At 42.8% G+C, this 18,365-nt stretch overlaps 1 protein-coding gene across 8 annotated transcripts in view; it reads right to left on the reverse strand.

Moving 5' to 3' along the window:
* LOC106743145 overlaps positions 1–18,365 on the reverse strand; it is a 31,560-nt gene that overhangs the window by 10,113 nt on the left and 3,082 nt on the right. The window contains exons 1-4 of one of the 8 annotated variants that reach the window (XM_014616701.1): positions 4,617–5,013; positions 4,125–4,190; positions 3,786–3,896; positions 1,404–1,591 (exon numbers count right to left, since the gene is read on the reverse strand). The exons of 3 other annotated variants lie outside the window; for them this stretch is intronic. The gene's annotated coding sequence lies outside the window, so the exon portion shown is untranslated. Of the gene's footprint in view, positions 1–1,403; positions 1,592–3,785; positions 4,191–4,616; positions 5,014–6,771; positions 6,872–18,365 lie in introns of those variants that run through there. 4 more of the 8 variants (XM_014616699.1, XM_014616700.1, XM_014616704.1 and 1 more) reach the window with 4 other exon arrangements.

Genomic DNA, 18,365 nt, shown 5'->3' on the forward strand with positions numbered 1-18,365 from the left:
GATGGAAAAAGGACTTTCCTTGTTAACGCGGCGAGACCGGCAATTCCTTTGGCGAATTCGCGTTTCTTCTTCTTCGCACTCAGCCTTGACGACCTCTCCCCCCTCTCTCTCTCTCTCTCTCTCTCTCGCGCCGTTTTCTCGTAGGTGCGGAGCGTTTGCATAGTCTGTGTGAAGAGTATACACGTGTAACGCATCTTATCTATCGGCAAATACAAAATTACGGCTGGAAAGACGCATGCAACGGTGGAGATGCACGGCTATAATTAGACGGTGGGACGTCGTTCGCGCGCGAATGCGGACCCCCGACGCAATTTAATCGTCTCAAAACTCAAACGAGATGTTTTACGGCTCTGTTTTCACGTAGGTGGAGACACGACGATAAACAGGAGTGCGAGATAAGCGGGACGTTTCATAAATTTGTACGCGAACGAAAGTGAAACATTCACATCGGTACCTTCCCCCTCCCCCCTCCTTTCTCCTCATTCTCTTTTATGTATACGGTACACCCTCGCCGGGCAAATTTTGTGCTCTATCTCTTATCATATTCGCCGGAGAGCGAAAGAGCGGATATTGCGCGAACGCTTTGGAACGCGGCTCGTTGGTTAATATTACGCGGTATAAACTACGTGCGGTACGTAAGGTATCAAATTTGCGAGAATCCGGAGCAACGGTAGTCCGCTTAGAGTCACGGATACATCCCGAGATACGTTCATTGACGGGCTCATTGTACGTATTGAGATATTCAGCGAAACACTGAGAAGTATGAATAAACTCTCGGTCTCTCGCGATAAAGCGGAGGTATAAATGAGGTACTTTCCGAGCGAGAAACGATTGTAAAGTACAAGACAACAGTATAAAACGTGTAAATGTGGACAGTGCAAAATTAAAGTCAAGATCAACGATCTCGATATGATATATTAACGCGTGCAATCTGTATATTTATTATCCGATTGAATAATTACATATCATGTATATACATGTCTCGCTTGCTTTCAATATTTCTCCGATTCAAGAAGATCGATAAGTATAGAAAGACAGCAACTCTTTCTGCCATTAGTTAATTATACTTGCGAATACGTTCGTCCTATTCGCCCACTTATTATCCTAAGTACACATCGAGAGTTTTCAATACAAATGGACGTCCCCGTTTATGGGATTCACACGCACTCTTCTGAAACGATATTTCCCAGAAATACGGCGGAAAACAATACCTTTGCTTCATCCACTGTAATCTGCAATCTTTGCAATTATTTGATAAGACACTAGATAAAGAAGAATAACGACTACTTGTAACGTGTCGATCAAGAATGCCCCGATAAGAAATACCCAATGATAATGCCGCGTCTTAGCGTGCAAAGTCCGCTCGCGAAAAATAATATTGCTCTAACGCTATCGACACTTACGACGCTTAACTGAGATTTCTGAATGATCCGTGAATTCAGTGAGCGATCCCTTCGTAAAATATCGACCACCTAGATGTGCCGCAACAACGACTCCACAAAAGCGAGAAGCACGTGATGATCGAAGGCCTGTCGTCGTTCTTTTGAACGATTCCGGACAACCAGCTTATCATATTTTGCCGTGACGAATTCTAAAGAGGCCATCGAAATATTAACATGTTATCAACACGACTAATTAATACTTCAAGGTCTGATCGCTTAATTCAACGTTCTCGTCGACGAACATCAAATGAGTTATGCCATGCCGCACAACGAATCGATTATCTCTAATCGCGACAGATTAATACGGTATTTTGAAACAACGTACATCCTGACGCGACGAGCGTATATCTCCTTTATCAAGTGAAAGAGAGAGAGAAAGAGAAAGAGACAGAAAAAGAGAAAGAGAGAGAAATACAAATGTATCATTTATAATACAACATGAATACGCAACGAAACACACTCGGAACAACGACGAATCAACTGCCGTTCGCATCGGGACCGAAAATAATTAATATCTGCGCAATACGAGATAATCAAATCGCAAACGATTACAATTTTTAGACCACTCTATAGATGCACGTGGAAAATGAAGTATGATTGAATTCATTAGATAGTGAACAAACCAAACGAATTTTGGTCGAAGGAAACGGAACTTCTAGTTATAAGAATTAAATTCTGTTTCTTTGTACCAAAACGCGTTGGATTTGTTTACTGCCTGGTAAATTCAATCAAATTTTGTTTTCAGTGCAATGACTTGTTTTCGCCAAGCTGAAAGTATGTACCTTCGTATCCGCGGAATGTAATAATTGCGTGAGCAAAAACGCGGTAAAAGGATAACACCGCAAATTGACGGCGGACGGGCGTTGGTTTCCTGTGAAATTGTAAAGATATCCGGGTCTTTGCGTCGGTACGGCGAAAGTAAACACAGACAATTGCTAATTGTCACTGGAATCACCGCTTTAAGCTTAAGTGTGATACGAGAGGGGAGCGTCGAAAGCAGAAAGAAATTCACTGTACTTCGACAGAAAATTTAAAGGAAAGCAACAAGCGGAAGAAGAAGAAATATAAAAAACACTATATTACAGAATATATAACACTATATTATTAAAGAGAAGAGAAGAGAAGAGAAGAGAGAGAGAGAAAGTATTATTTATTATATACGCTCTGGGATTAATTCCCCTAAAGCGCCTTAATACGATGTAAGAATTATTTTCGGAAAATAATATATATTACAATTGTAAAATGAAAGTTAAGTAAATTAAAAATAAGATATAATAAGATTGAAATTAGATAAAAACCAATACAAAAAGTAAGATAAATTGAACCTGATTAATTAGCGAAGTGAGTTCATAGCAGTTTCATAGACAAAGTTTGAAATAAAGTATAAAAGTCTTAGTCTAAAACTAAAATAGTTAAATATTTTGAGTGTTGCCTTCTAAACGTTGTAGAGGGAGAGAGAGAGAGAGAGAGAGAGAGAGAGAGAGTAGGGGAGAGAAAGGAGCAGACAGTGGGCGACTATTCGTGTGTAGTTGATAGGTCGTAACCCTAATAAACTTGGAGCAACAGGTTCTTCACCATACATGCCGTTGATTCAGTATTAACTCCGCGCGACTGCAATTCACGTGCCGATCCCGACGATTGTTATTCAACGAGAGAGAGAGAGAGAGAAGGAGAGCAGAAGAGAGATAAAAACAGACGCACTCGTCGTTGGGATAACAGGATAACAATCGGAGTAAACAGCGCGAGCGATGACGGAGGATAACGTAACGAGTTATATATCTTCCGGCGGCAAGAGACGGCGCGATTTCCGTCAAATCGTCGTCACGAGGCAGCGTCGGCCGCGATAAAAGAGGCGACAGCTGTAGGAAGCGAATTACACATCCACTGATTATCCAAGTGTTTCGTGAAGGGAGGAGTACGCGACAAACGAGCTCCTTCCTCTTGGCATAAGTAAAGGAGACCGAGCTCCGCTCGAGCGGCCCAATGAAAACACGGAGGTGCCGTAACACACGTCGAACGTGGCTTCTCTCTCCACGACGGCTCGTTAAATATTGCTCGTCTCTGTCGATCAGAGAAATGTTCATAAGCGCGTTATCGTTCAATTACAGGCAATTATCCCGGCGTGCTGATAACGCGGCCGCAGTTTTTACTTCTGACCCCCGCGGTTCTAACGTGACACACGATGCGGAATTCCGGATGATTCATGGTGTTTTAGAGAGGCCTTCGTATAATAAATAAAGAGTCGACTCTGTCACGGGCGTTACACGTCCTACGTAACGATGACCGGTGACTCATGCGTGTCAGTTCGTCGACGTGATGCCATGATTTAATTTGCACCGGTACCTCAATTCGGAGCCCTTCGTTCCAGTCGCAGGATATGATTGATTTTCCCGAAGCAGGTGGAAATTCGAGATCGACGAGGATCGAGAGGATTCAACTGGCGATCCAGTCGCACTGAGAGAAAAATATAGTTACTCTCGGGAACAACAATATCCTTTTCCTCACTTCAACCACAAAAATAGTCGAGGTAACTAATTTTCTAGTAAGTCTCACTCTATAGTGTTGGTGACAATAACCTCACGTGCATGTTGCTACTACTATTTTTGTGGATGAAATGAAAAAAAAGGTATTGTTGTCCCCGAAAATAACTCTATTTTTTAAATAATAACAATAGAAAATAACTATTATTTTCCTCTTAGTGCAGTCGAACTAAAGACACCTCGTTCGATCGATCGGGTCGAAGACAACCTGCGAACCAACGGTTTGCGATAATCAAGAAAATCGACGGAGCTCGTTTCACTTCGCGAAAACGACGAGACCACATAATGTACGCGTCAGTCACCGGGGGACTCATTATGGAACTGTTCGGAATTGATTCCGATCGGGATCTTTCGGTTATTCCCCGGATATTCCCTTGTATTTCACAGAGAATAATTAAGCGATTCCGATCGGAATTAATTCCGAACGAATTCATAATGCGTGCTCTGGGTACATCTATTATAGAACCGTTTCGAGATGTTTCCGTTCAGTTATTCTCTGGGAAGCACAATAGAAATCCAGGGAATAATTGAGTGAATCCGAACGGAATTCTTTCCGTGCATTTCCATAATAGGTGTGCCCAGTTCCATAATGGATACCCAGGATCAAGGCGTTCAGAGAGCCGTCAATTCTCACCTCGCTCGAAAATGACGAACGACTTCGGCAAAAACAACGCGATCCTCGGTCACAGGTTGACAGCGCTCTCGAAGCGACCAGCTCGATGGTACCGTTATGTGCCGGCGAATGAATGATTATTAACTGGAAGTTGCTGATCGCTAATCACGCGAAGAAACCACAAGCAAGTAGAGAACCAGCGAGAAAATATTTCGACTCCTTCGATGACACGCACGCACGCACGTACACATACACACGCGCATACACGAGTACACGGACCGTGGAATCAGTAACGAGCACCGCCGCGACGACGATTAGCGCGTTACGCACCGTCTGTGGAAAGAGGAAAAAAAATTACATAACAATAGCGCGAACGCGGTTTCGAGCGAGTACAATGTTGAGCCGCGACTGCGGAGCGCGCGCGCGTTACGTCTCCGCGGACTTGCCCCGTCGTTGAGTCCAATTCAACAACGGTGAAGCAAGCCCCGGCCCTAACAACGACGAGCACCGACGAAGAGGCGCGGCGACGAGAGAGGAGAACGAGCTCTCGTGATGAGCTCGCTCATTGAAACGTGCTCGCACAGCGAGAATGATACAGACGGAGCGAGAGAGAGAGAGAGAGAGATGAAGCGCAGATGCTAATTCAAATCAATTCAAGCCGGTCAGGTATGCCGCGTGCGTGCGGTCAACGCGCAATATCAGTCACGCGCGCACGAGATAATCGTACCCGAAGTGAAGATTAAATTCGTGCGAAAGACGATACGCGCGAATATTGTCCGCACGGAATCACATTCGAGCTTTCCCGCGAGCCACCCGCCCGTTCTCGCTCCGAAAGCGCGAGCGCGCTCGAATTCGGACGGATGCGCAATGTGGATGGCCGATCGTCCATTGTCGGAGCTTCGCTTCGTCTTGATCTGATTGAATTTGCATCGGTGCGGGTATTATCTGCATTCAATTCAAGATTAAAGATCTTCCAAGGCCCGGTTTCTCATTTTCCGGTTGACTTGTGGTTCAGACTTGAACTGATGATAATGCAAAAATGGTGTTTTCCTATTCACGGTTGATTGTTAAACTGACGGTTTTGCAAGGGTAACTTTTAAAGCTTAATTATTAACTATGAAGAGAAATATATAATTTTTATATCATCATCAGGCTAAGTCTAAACCGCAGGTTAAACAAAAAGTGAAATCATCGAAGAATATTATAATGTTCTCGCTTATGCATGAGAATATCTATCACGCATCTCATCATCTGATTCAAGGCTACTTTTTTTCTATGCAACAAATTCAGGAAACCTAACTATCTTATTCCGAACTTGGTACTTGCGAGATAATCTCCGGTCTGACACTAATCGCTGAATTAACGTCAGGTAACTCCGGTGGCTCAAATTTGTAACGCCGGTTTGCCGTTAATTTCTTTCTGAAGATCGTAATCGAGAGATTCGCGAATTTTCAAAGGCGGTCTCGCATTACATAACAACACCGCATCGCGACACATGGCCCACGGCGATTCGATGAAGCAGGAGCAATCCCGTCGAGCCGTGAAATATCCTTAAAGCGCGTGTGACGATTTTCTCGCGATCGAGTCGACGCGTTTCGATTTATCGCGTGATGCAAAAGTGTCAAGTACGAGTTTCTTTCCGCAGCTCTCAAGAGCGACGAAGAGAACGAGGAGAAGTCGGCGCGATCGCAAAATGTAGATCGACGAGCGACCGGCCAACAGCAAACAACACCCGTCGCTGTTTCTCCGGCTTTTACACGCGTGTATGTGTGCGTGTGTGTGTGTGTGTCGGAGCACATCCTCGGACGATGCAGACGCGCGCGTTGTTCAGTTCATTAGTCGCCTTTGACAGCCGGCTAATTAAGATTTTTCCACGGTGTCGGTAATTGCGTCGAGGCGTCAAGGCGCCATGAGCAAACAAGAAAACGCAAACGAACGGCACTCATTTCGGCCCACCCTCGCCGCAGACGAGGCTCCCCCCCCCCCCTNCCCCCCCTTCCGGTCGGCTGAACTAATTAGCGCCGATAAACGAGGCAATTAACAAAAGCGACGGCTGGCCAGAAACGTTTTTTTGCACGGCTCTCAGGTATCCGCTCGATTCGATCGATCGATCGATCGGCGCCCCTGCGAAAGAGGATCCTCGCCGGACCATCCGAGAGCGCGCACTTTCACGTACCTCGCGCGCACCTCAATCGGGAACTTGAGGCTCCGGAGAATCAGCCGCTGGCCCGGTCGCGGGAGGTTCGCTTATTTTTTTTTTTTTTACCGTGCGCACGTTCACCGCGTCTAGACGAAAGGGTGGATAAACCTCGTGATCGAATCGCCACTCACGTAAATACACACAGCGCGGTCGCTCCGGTTCGCCACGCAGGTGCAATAGCTCGCGACTGATTTGACTAGATCCGACATAACGCACGAATAAATCCCACCTCGGCGATGCTAGGAGAGGGGTGAGGAGGTAAGGAGAGGGAATCAGAACTCGTGACGATCTCCTGTTAGCAGATAAGAGCGCACCGTGACAAGGCGCTGTCTCTCTTTTGTGTATCGCACGCGCGCTCCTCTCTCTCTCTCTCTCTCTCGAGCGACAGTTTGTGTTCGCGTAATATGTCGCTTTTATACGCGTGCACGTATGGAATCGTCTCATCGGACCTGCCGAGACCCGTCGTCAGGACTTCGGCGACGGAGGAGACGCTTCTTCTCTGTTTGTTCAGTCTTCGTCGGCCCGACGCCGAATATCCACGTCGACGTCGTAGACCACGCGGTCGTGCCGGTCTCATCGTGACGGTAAGGGTCAACGAGGATCGCCTGACCCTGAGGGTCGTGCCCATGAAGCCTCTCTTCGTTCATTCTCACGGTTCATTTGGGTCCGCCGAATCGTATTTTCCAATCCTCGCGTCTCCGACGACGCGTGGGTGTTTGCTCATCCGACGAGCGGCTAATAGCCGATGCATTATTATTCACGGTCGCTCTTCCGACGTGGCGGCTCGCGAGTACGCGATGTGAATCGCGTAAGGCGCGCACGCGATCGCCGTGCGCGACGGATAAGAAAAAACGCGCGTAACGGTGCGCCACCGGCGAGCAGTCAATATTGATCAGCGCGCATAATCGCGCGCGTCGCTCTCGTTAGATAAGTGGCGAGCGTGATTCGCTAATTATTACGCGATAAACGCCAAGCACAATTGCCAGTTGGACCGAGAAGCGGTCTAGCCGACCGAGCCTTTTCCGCGGAATCGGATCTCCGCGAAAAAGAGATACACGGAATAACGACAATCGCAATCGTGAGATCAACGTGAAAAAAACAATGACGCTTTCACAACTAGAATCGGAGATAATGTCTTCGGAGAGGGGAAAATTAAGAGGGGGGGGNAACGTCGCGATAATGGGAAAGCTTCGCGCGCGCGGACACGCCGCGATTGCTGCTAACGTCGCGCTGACGTCGTCCGAGATACCGTCGGAGACTGTATTCAGATAAGACGAATGATAATAAGTCGCTGCCTGACAGCCTGCCTTTGTATGGCATACTCTAGATAGATAGATTCGTTATCTGCTGATTACTTAACGTCTACCGTACGTGCGACTCCGTAATTTATATGGTTGTACACGCTGATCCTTCGCGAGGGAGCGAAGGATGCCGCGAGTGCACGGTGTTTCACAAGGTCTCGGTGCCACGCGAAATGTGTATCAACACGTCTGATTACACGATGCAGAGTCAATTTGCGAAAAAAGGAAAACATCTTCGAGAAATATTAGGAGATACTCGACGGATGTCGGAGCGATCGGTAGCTCAAGAGAAACGGTTTTGCAGTCGTAGCGAAAATTATCTGGATGGGAGAAATTAACTAGGATGGATAAGTGATGGTTAGTAAACACTTCAATGTCACATATTTGTTGTATCTAATCAATATAGGTGACAAAGACAGAATTTTTATCTGGATTATTAACTATTTAATTTAACAAGAAAGTCTTTCTATAATGCTCATCCAGATTAAGATCGGTCACGTTTCTTATTAAGAATTAATAACAAGACCTAACTTTTTCGCACATAGTGCTAGAATGTTACTGCTGCAAATTATACGTACCACAGACAGTTTTCTAGCAGACACAGATATACGATATACGTTTCGACAAGTAATGATATATTTTACTTACACGGTAAAAAATTTGATTGAATTTAGCGGTGAACGAACCAAACACGTTTCGGTCGAGGGAAACAGAATTTCTGGTTCTAATGACCCAAATTCGGTTCTTACAGAAATTTTGTTTCCTTCGACGAAACGTCTACAAAAGCGCGTTTGGTTCGCTTATTGTCTGATAAGTCAAGCCAAACTTTTTTTCCGTGTGTGACATTTAGAATTCTAGCTGGATCAACAAAATATTTCCCCGACCGCGTGACTCACACTTTTCACACAAAACCGATACTTGGAGCGGCTTTTCTCAAAGTCCGTGGCGTTTCTAAAGTAAATTTCAATCATCTCGTCGATCTATTCCTCTAATCACGTGATTGAAAGACGGTTTATCTAAGATAAAAAAAAATGAAAGGCTCCGTTATCTGCTGGTGTTTATTCTCTCGGGTGACCGAGAGAGGGACTATCTGCGTTTCGACAAAGGTCTTCGTTCACGTGCGCGTCACAGACTCTTATCGCTCACAACCTGCATAGTATAGCTATAGAAAAACCATGCGAGTTATCTAGGACTTTTCGATTTATCGCTCCGTATAGGTGACGGCGACGTTAACGCGTACACGTCTCTCCGACGACGCAATCGGAGTTTCTCTCGAAGACGGAGACGAGTAAAAATCTACTTCGTCCACGATCGCCAACAACGAAGAACGAGGCAGCGAAAAACTGTTGCTCTTCAAGGTGAGACGTTTCCACAAACCGAAACTTTTTCTCTTCGGACACTTCCCGACCGACGGACACGTGCTGGACGAAAAAGCGCCGGCTTTTAGGCTGTAAGGTCGCAGCTTATCCTTCTGCGGATTTCTAGGTCGCGCCGGCGGCCTAACCGCGGCAGCCTCTTAACGGCCGGCTATTACGCAAATTGCCGTATCTTCAGTGACATCTTTCATTAAGCGAGAACGATGAAATTGAAGCGTTATTACATTATATACGCGCGATTCTCCCGAGGAGAACACGCGTATGCGTGACGTCACGTTCGTACGCATAGATTAGATTCACGTGACGGCCGGATCTGACAGCTTTTCGCTTTTCCGCGGGCTTGTAATCGGACTGCTCGCTCGTCGTCCGGTGCTTGAAACGAGATCTACGTAGATTATATACATATATATTTCAATATTTGAAATTCATCCAAAGGTATTAAGCGAAAAGCACACGCTTCCTTCGAAACGTCGCGTGATAAGTACTTTCTGTGATATTTGTTTGATTTAGTAAACAGATAACGATGACAAATTAAAAATATATAACAATAAGTTGCATTTGATTGCATGATCTGTCGTAAGAATGTGTCTTTAACTAGGACAGCCGCATTAAACTCTAAATTGCCGGTTGTAATTGAAGATTGGTCACCTATTGTTATCCGAATAAATACGAGCTTTGAGCAATAATTACACGTATCCGGTTTATCATTGCTTTCCAGTAATTACACGTGATATTGAGTTTGCATGTATACAGTTGCATACGATTCAATGACAAATCTGCATCGCTCAGATCCAGTCAAGGTAGCTCGAAAATGCGTGTACAGAAAAAAGACTTATCTTCAATTCCTCATTCAGTGAATAAAAAGAAAATTTCTTAATTAAAAAATTTCTTTAAATTAAACATTTTTTATTAAAATATAGGGTAAATTAATTTTTATTTTTAACTAAGTTAAAAGTTAAATGTTAATAGCCTGTAAAATTAATTTAGTTAAATTACCTAAACAAAAATTAACTTAATTAAAAATCACGTTAAAATTAAATTAATTTATTAAAGTTAAAAGCTAATTATGTAAAATTGCACACGCATGAGTATTATATCTGTGTGTGTGTGTGTGTGTGTGTGTGTGTGTGTGTGTGTGTGTGTTTTGCACAATTAACCTTTTAATTATAGATTAAATTTATGTGAAATAATGAAAAGATAGTCTATTATATAAAAATACCGACTATTTTGTACATAGAATTCCATTCCAGAAAAGAATATTAGCGCTAGAGAGGACCGAAAAAACATTCTGCTGACATTATTTTTTATTTTTTTATTCTCTTATCTAAACAGCCTACAATAATTTTAATATGGATACATTATTTTAACTTATATAAAAAGAAAAAGTTAATAAGTTAAAGTCAATACATTTTTCAAAATAATTAATTTAAGTTAAAAATTAACTTATTTAAAATTAACTAATTTAGTTAAAAGTTATTAACTTTTAAATTTTTAACTAATCTTTTAATTGATTAACTAATTATTATCCAAACCTGTTAAGATAGATCGTTACGCCACTTGTTAATATATACATATATATATATATATACATAAATCTTGAATTGACAGTTCAGACACTTCGAGTTCAAGTTACAACTGTTTTTTGAAAGCAATCCAGATAACATTAAAACGCCTTAAAGACATCGTAAAGATGTCTTTTAGGCAATAAAACGTCTAAAGGACGTCTTTAAGACGTCTTTTAAACACACGTGTTTGACAAGTGTACGACGTAAACCTCCATATAATCACAATGTTGTGATGTTTCTCTGTATTTAGACTCACTTAAATCAATGATGATACAATGAATAATACGGAAGAAAGGTGAATATTTCAAATGTCTGTGCACGCTTCTATTAGTTCTCACGCCTGCCGAAAGATGGCAGCCCTTCTCGAGAGCGAGATGCATCATCGATCGTACATAAGGCCGGTGGCACAGCGAGTCTAAGTCCTTGTCTTAGGGGAGCATGATACTCCGTGATCGTATAGTGAGGGTATCGATGCTGGAACCCGTTACAAAAGACAACTCGCATCCGTGATACCTCGAGATGCAATTTTTGCAAGGCCTCTTTACCTTATAAGAGGCCTCCATAACAAGGTGGAACATGTTCTCGTTCAGGAGAGAATAAGATTAATTAAATTGATTAGTCTTCTAATAAGTAATTTTCATCATATGTCGTGCGACAATTTTCGCCCCATAAAGGTTTCATAAAGTCTCTAATCAGTCCCCATATACGTGTTAATGCCGGTTTTGTTATTCGTTTCGGCAAATTCACTTCGACAAATATGCACTGCGCGACAGAGAAAAGAGCGGGTGGGGTGCTCTATACGCGCATTGCGTAACAGATTGAGCAACAAACCGTAACTGTCGGAATAGTATTCAAATATTGAATGTGGGCCACCAAACCAGTCGGTTAGTTCGCGGTTTTCGCATTGCTATCTCCGTACAGAACACGACACCGCAAAACGCGCGTACGTGATCATGCGTTCCTGTTATACCTCGCGTCACGAGAGAAACTAATGCTTGACGAAATCATCCGAATATAGACGCTCTTGCATAATAAAGAGACCTCCTCTCGTATCTGCATAAATAAAGAATTAAGTCTGTACTTTTTATTCAGATCATATTTAACATGTTCTCTGTCAGACTTATTTTTTACAACTTCCCGTTTACACCATATAGGTCGCGTGTTATCGAGACTAACCGTTATCGAGACACTAACAATTTTACTTATAATATATACGTTATAATATTTATAAGACTACAAAAATCATTATTAGCAAGAAAAATATATGACGTTCAAGTTATGCTACAGAACAAATAGGATTTTCTTAAAAAGATTTTCATATATTTGCACTATTCATTTTTGTCCCAAAGGTAGACAAATTTATTTAGAAAAATGCACATGTGTTCAATTTAAATTTGCTATATTTATTTTTCCGTAAAGAAAATAAACTGAAAAAATCCGCGGAAAAATATGAAAAAACCCGATTTCTTTCCGAGCTTCAAAACTATATAATTTGTGTTAAGAAAAAAAAAGGATTTTATTCCTAATATTGTTAATATTTAACATTAGAATACTATATTTTTAATGCAAACAACACACATTTTCGAATAAAATATTCAAAATTTTTACGGCATATTGCAATGTATTGTGCTGAAACATAAATGACTTGTCTTCACAATCATCGCAGAATGTAATTACTTTTATGGTAGAATTTCTTGCTGGTACTATATCAAACCGTTCAACATTATTTTTATAACAAACCGTTCAACATTATTTTTATAACAAACTTTGCAACGTTGACTTATAGATTGAATGTTTTAAAAGAACATTTCTAAAAATGATCGTCTTGCCACGTGGATCGCTTGCACCCCATGACATACATCATAAGTGTAATACGTATGGTATTTTGGCGTCAATAAATATATAATTATACAATATATTTTATGACAAATTATATTTAAATAACGACAAAATCTGAAACAACCTAAACGGAAAGTTCAACATGAGGCGTATATGCGAGAGCGGATGCGTTAAATTACGATTTTTTCCGCGCATTTTACAAAATTAATTTATTTCATCGATACTTCCGGTCGGCTCATTTAGAAACGGATAAGGTCTCTTTAGATCGTTAATCATCGGGCGGTCTGTAGTCCGATTGCATCGGCAAGACCGTCATTTGTCGTCCTTGCCCATCGATCATCGAAAGACCTTTCACCAAGAAGGTAACCGAGAAGGCTGCTGCTTAGTTATCTCCGGATAACACCGTCTGTTCGCCGCATATTAATCGCGGAATCGCCGTATATGAAATTTAAGCAGCCGAGTGACTGACGAAACAACCACGTCGAGAACACGTTCGAAATGCCTAAGCAGCGGGAACCTTGGACACCAATCAACCACTGAGTGACCCTAATAGCCGTGCGGGCCATCTGTCTGGCGAATCCGCGACAAAGGCTGTAACGTCCGCCTGTTTTCCTTCGCGGGAGTCGCGCATGCGAAATATTTCGCCACCGTACGCAGCGCTTCCCGATGGGTTAACTAACACACTCTCAGTAATTTGCACGAAGGTGTCGCGAGATTCTTCGATGAATTCTTCAATTGATCCGCGGTCGTAACTTTTACCCAAGCAAATGCGTCAATAACTTCTAAATAATTAGCCTCTTGAAAAATAAGCGGCAGTCTAGACTCGAGTAAATAACTAAAGCGTGCCGTTTCCTTCTCTCTCTCGTTTTCCCTTTTTCTTTTTCTTCTTTTCTCTCTCTCTCTCTCTTTCTCTCTCTCATTTTTCATACATCGATATCTCGAGCGGACCTTAACGAAGATACACGAGAACCTCGAGAAGAGCGGCAAAAGTGCGCGATGAATTACGAGCGTCCCGGCCTTTTCAAATTAGCCGAAGCCTATCGCGAACGTTGACAGAAATATGACACTTCTTTCTCTTTTGTGAAATATGGAGACATTTCCTCCTCGGTAATTGCGTAGTTCGCGCAGAGTCGCCGTTTGTCGGGACTTTTGTCGAACTTCCATACTCGTCTTAATCACTCAGAGAAATGTTTTGCTGGTCCAGCTATAAAATTCTAAACGTCACAGATAAAATGTATCGAGGGTTTCCTGTATCTATGTAAGAAAATTGTCAGTGGTATAATTTACATATAATTTACGACAGCAGCGTTCTAGTAATATGTGCAGTAAAATTGAGGTTTTATTACTAATTTTGAATAAGAAATATAACTGGCCTTAATCTAGATGGGCTTAACAAAGATACTTTCTTGCTAAATTGAACAAATAGTTCAAATAAACATTCTACCTCTGTCGCCTATATTGATTAGACACAACACATATGTGACATTGAAATGTTTGTTCATGCTTTATCCGCTTTAGATAATTTCTCATATTTAGATATAATAATTTTCGCTACGACTGCACTATTTTTTTGAGTGATGCCTGAATGACCAAGCGCGAAACGAAAATTCCATCGAGAGTGACGCGCTATTAAAGTAATGGGAGAAACTAAGAGACGCTGTCTATTTGGGTTAATTGAAGAGCTCAGTTTTTGCTTGAATAACGTTAGAAAGCCGAGTACGAGCGCGAGAGAGATAGATAAACACAGAGAAAAAGAGAGAGAGAGAGAGAGAGAGAAAAGAGGGTCAGAATGATTATAAGATGCTCGTTTTACGATCCGAGCACGGATAACGCAGATCTCCATCCCTGTTGACGGGATTATCGCGCGCGTTTCGCGATAGCATAAGCCAAACAATTCATATAGCAAATAAACTCCACGACCACCATGTACATAATCGCACTCGCTCGCGAACACATATGCAAATATACGTAAGAGCCTCTGTACCGCCGCCTCGAGAAACACTCACGCTTGAGATAAAGCAGGAAAGAATACTCTCCCCGACAGCCTCCGGGCGAGTCGCCCGGTAGTAAATAAATCGTCGTTATTTCGTAAACACGACCGTGTTACAAAATCAAGAGAGCCTCGTAAGTAAAATCGACAAAGTCAAAGTAATCTCAACCGACTGATAACTGGACTGTCGCGCAAATTAGAACGAACTAATTTATTGCCTTTTTTTTTCGTCCACACAACGATAAATCATTTCTCCTTCTCTCTCTCTTTTCTCGTAAGGAAGAGAGTGAAATTACACTCAAAACAGTGGTCTTGCGTTTATAACGAAAATTTAGATACGAGAAATAAGCTTAGATGGATAAATGACTAGCACACACTTCAACGTCACATATATGTTACATCTCATCTATATAGATTACATAGACAGAATTTTTACACAAACTATTTATCTAATTTAGCAAGAAATTTTCTCTGTGAAGCCGAACCAGATTAAAGCCAATCGCATTTCTTAATAGATATTAATAACAGGACATACATTTTCCTGCATATATTGCTAAAATATTGCTGCTGCAAATTATATGTACCATAAACAATGTTTTCTGACAGATACAGAAAACATCGATACATTTTACCTGAAGCACTAGTGACTCTAGTTGCACCAACAAAACATTTCCCTGCGTGATACAGAGAGAATCAGGAACGGAATGTAGCTTTGAACAAAATGTGTCTGTTATATACGTAAGGCGGAGCTTCTCGAACAGTGTTGAGGCCAAGGGCGTCATGCATAGGAAACAAAGAAAGAAAGGAAAAAGAGAGAAAGTGTGAAAGAAAAGGCAGCCAGGGAAGAAGAAGTCAAAGCTAGGTGGACAAGCAGATAGCTACGCGACGCGACCATTAGACAAGGGCATCGAACTTTTATTCCCGACTGAAAGAATTACATGTGTACGACACAGCTGTTCACAGTCTACGGACCGTTCGACAACCTTTGGCATCGCGCGGAACGCTTCGTGACTCCACGAGAAATGCAGCCAGATCCATCTAACGACCTCTAATTTGCATGTCTCTTTGACCAATCTGAGCCGCGACGAGAGTGAAAGGAGAAAAAGTCGAAAAGTGCCTCGACTAAAAAGAGTGCCGCGAGAGAAGCGATTTCCCGAAAGAAAAAGGGCTTTCCGAGACAAAATTTTCTTTAGTTAACGGCGGGAACGAACAGCATAAGATTCCACATTGAAAAAAGAATTTGGTAACAATTACCAAACATTCCGTGAAATAATTGCAACTAAATGACTTGATTATAATAATCAAATAATTTAATTAGACGCACCACATGTGCAATTAAATGATTTTGTTATTGTAACCAGATCATTTAATTGAAACTACTTCATTAGATATTTGATTATTGTTGCTAGACTCTTTTTCCAGCGCACTTCAAGCCGACTCCGTTGCGAGGGGTTCGCGATCGAAGAATCGATCGATGTTGAAGATCGGCGTGATCCTGCGGGAAACTTTTATCCGGGCGAAATTCAAACTCGAATTCGCGACGAGCGACAAACGGTGGGAGCCCGGGAGTCCCCGCGAGCGAGTTGTAATTTCGGTTGTTATGGTCAGCGCTCATTAACTGATAACTGCCGGCATATGTCCCGTGTGATTGACACGGTAATCGATATTGATTACAAATTCTGCGACGGTTATCCTGACGGTTCGCTCCCTCCGCGTGCGGCCAGATCGATCGAGCGCTTTATTTATATCCGAGTCCGTACATAAAGGGGCGACGGTTCGGCATTGCAATCGCGGGAAGATGAAAGAGTTCTTTACACGACTGTCCGTCCAGTTGCGCCATCGACACTTCTTATCTATTTTTTTTCCTTTTTTTTATTTTTTTCTTTCCATCTTCCCCCGTTTCCTCTATTTTTTCAGAAATAGGTACGACGCACATGCGCCTCTGAATATACAGATATCGCCTCGTACATCGGCGCTATCGCGATATTCACCGAAAGCGGCCACAACAATGTTCAATGTTAGTTGCTATATCTTGTTATATTATTGTTGTTATATTATTGATACGTGGGTTGCCTCGCGTATTTGCAACGCTATTTATCGATAATACTGGCACATGATTTTTTTACGTGGGCTCTCATGAGATTAGCAAACGAAACCGACACGCTCCGAGGCGGTGATATCGCGGGAAACGTAGGAGCGATTTCCGCGTATAATCGCGGACAAGTATTTGTTAAAGCTGACGCAAAAAAGATAAGGTGTTTAGAAGAGTACATTCATTGTCACATGTCAAATGTGATTCGACTCCCGTATCTGCGTTCTCGTTCGCTTCGTGTACATGTCATTTCTCGACGATAAAAAAGTATAAAATTCAAAATCGACGAATTGAGCTTAACGTCATAAACGGGACGAGTAAATAAACGCGTGCGGTTTATGCGTGACAAAAAGATATCTAAAAATCCGACCGAAAGTCGATCTTCCGATTATCACATGGCGAGGATTTTCACGGTGCTCCAAGCTCAATTAAACCTGCCTGAGTAACCGTAGGCGCCACGCCAATTATTTAACTTGGCTCACGTAACATCAGACAAGGCTCGAAGACAAGCATAAAGATTAACGCCGCCGCAGCTGAATGCGAAAATAAGACCCGACAGCACCCACCGGTGCTATATACTTTGCACAAGTTAAGATCCACGTTTGCGCAGGATTTAGCGGCGAACTCTCTAGCAGCACATCGGCATTTAATTCAGAATCGGATTTACGGGCGAGGCTAAACAAGCCGCGGGGTCTGGAATCCGCGAAACGGGGGAACGTTGTAACACATCGCCGACTATATATATATATATATATATATATATGATCCCCGAGATCTCAAACGCGCGGGAACGAGAACCTCGCGCCAATTATCGCGTCTTCATTCAACGAGCGTGTATTACGATTCGCTCTCTGTAATTAATCGCGTCGGATAAGCGGGAGATTCAAGAAGATAAACGACGGGAAAAAGAAGAGGAAGTCACGAATTCACTCCGTCGCTGTAACAGACGAAGCGGAAAAAAGGCACCGCTGTTATCCGGTGAAGGGAGAAGCACGCGGCTTAAAGCCGCGAGCTTAAAGCCGCCGCTAATTTAATCGGAATCCCGTCATGCGACCGGCTCGCGCGAGGAGAGCTTTCCCCAGCGCATGAGATACATAAACCCGATTCGTCTCGTACGTCTATTCTTACGTTCATAAGGTTATTTACACTCAGTGTCTGACACCGTTTTCGTAGCTCGCGTTGCCGCACCCGGAGCCAAGCTCGACTGAAGCAAGGCTGTTTGTTCGCCAAAATGTGTCTAGCAGCGGAGGACCGAAAAGTACGGCTGAATGTTTTGCAAGATGCCCGAGAGTGGAGATCCAAGTGGACAACGTGCGCACTTACTGATTATTTCGAAGCTCGAAACTTGAGAGAGAGAGAGAGAGAGAGGAAAAGTAAAATAGCGTAGAGTAGAGAGGGGGGGGGGGG

This window comes from Dinoponera quadriceps, unplaced genomic scaffold (assembly GCF_001313825.1).
Source record: "Dinoponera quadriceps isolate SergipeBrazil2010 unplaced genomic scaffold, ASM131382v1 scaffold942, whole genome shotgun sequence".
Taxonomy (NCBI): Eukaryota; Metazoa; Arthropoda; class Insecta; order Hymenoptera; family Formicidae; genus Dinoponera; species Dinoponera quadriceps.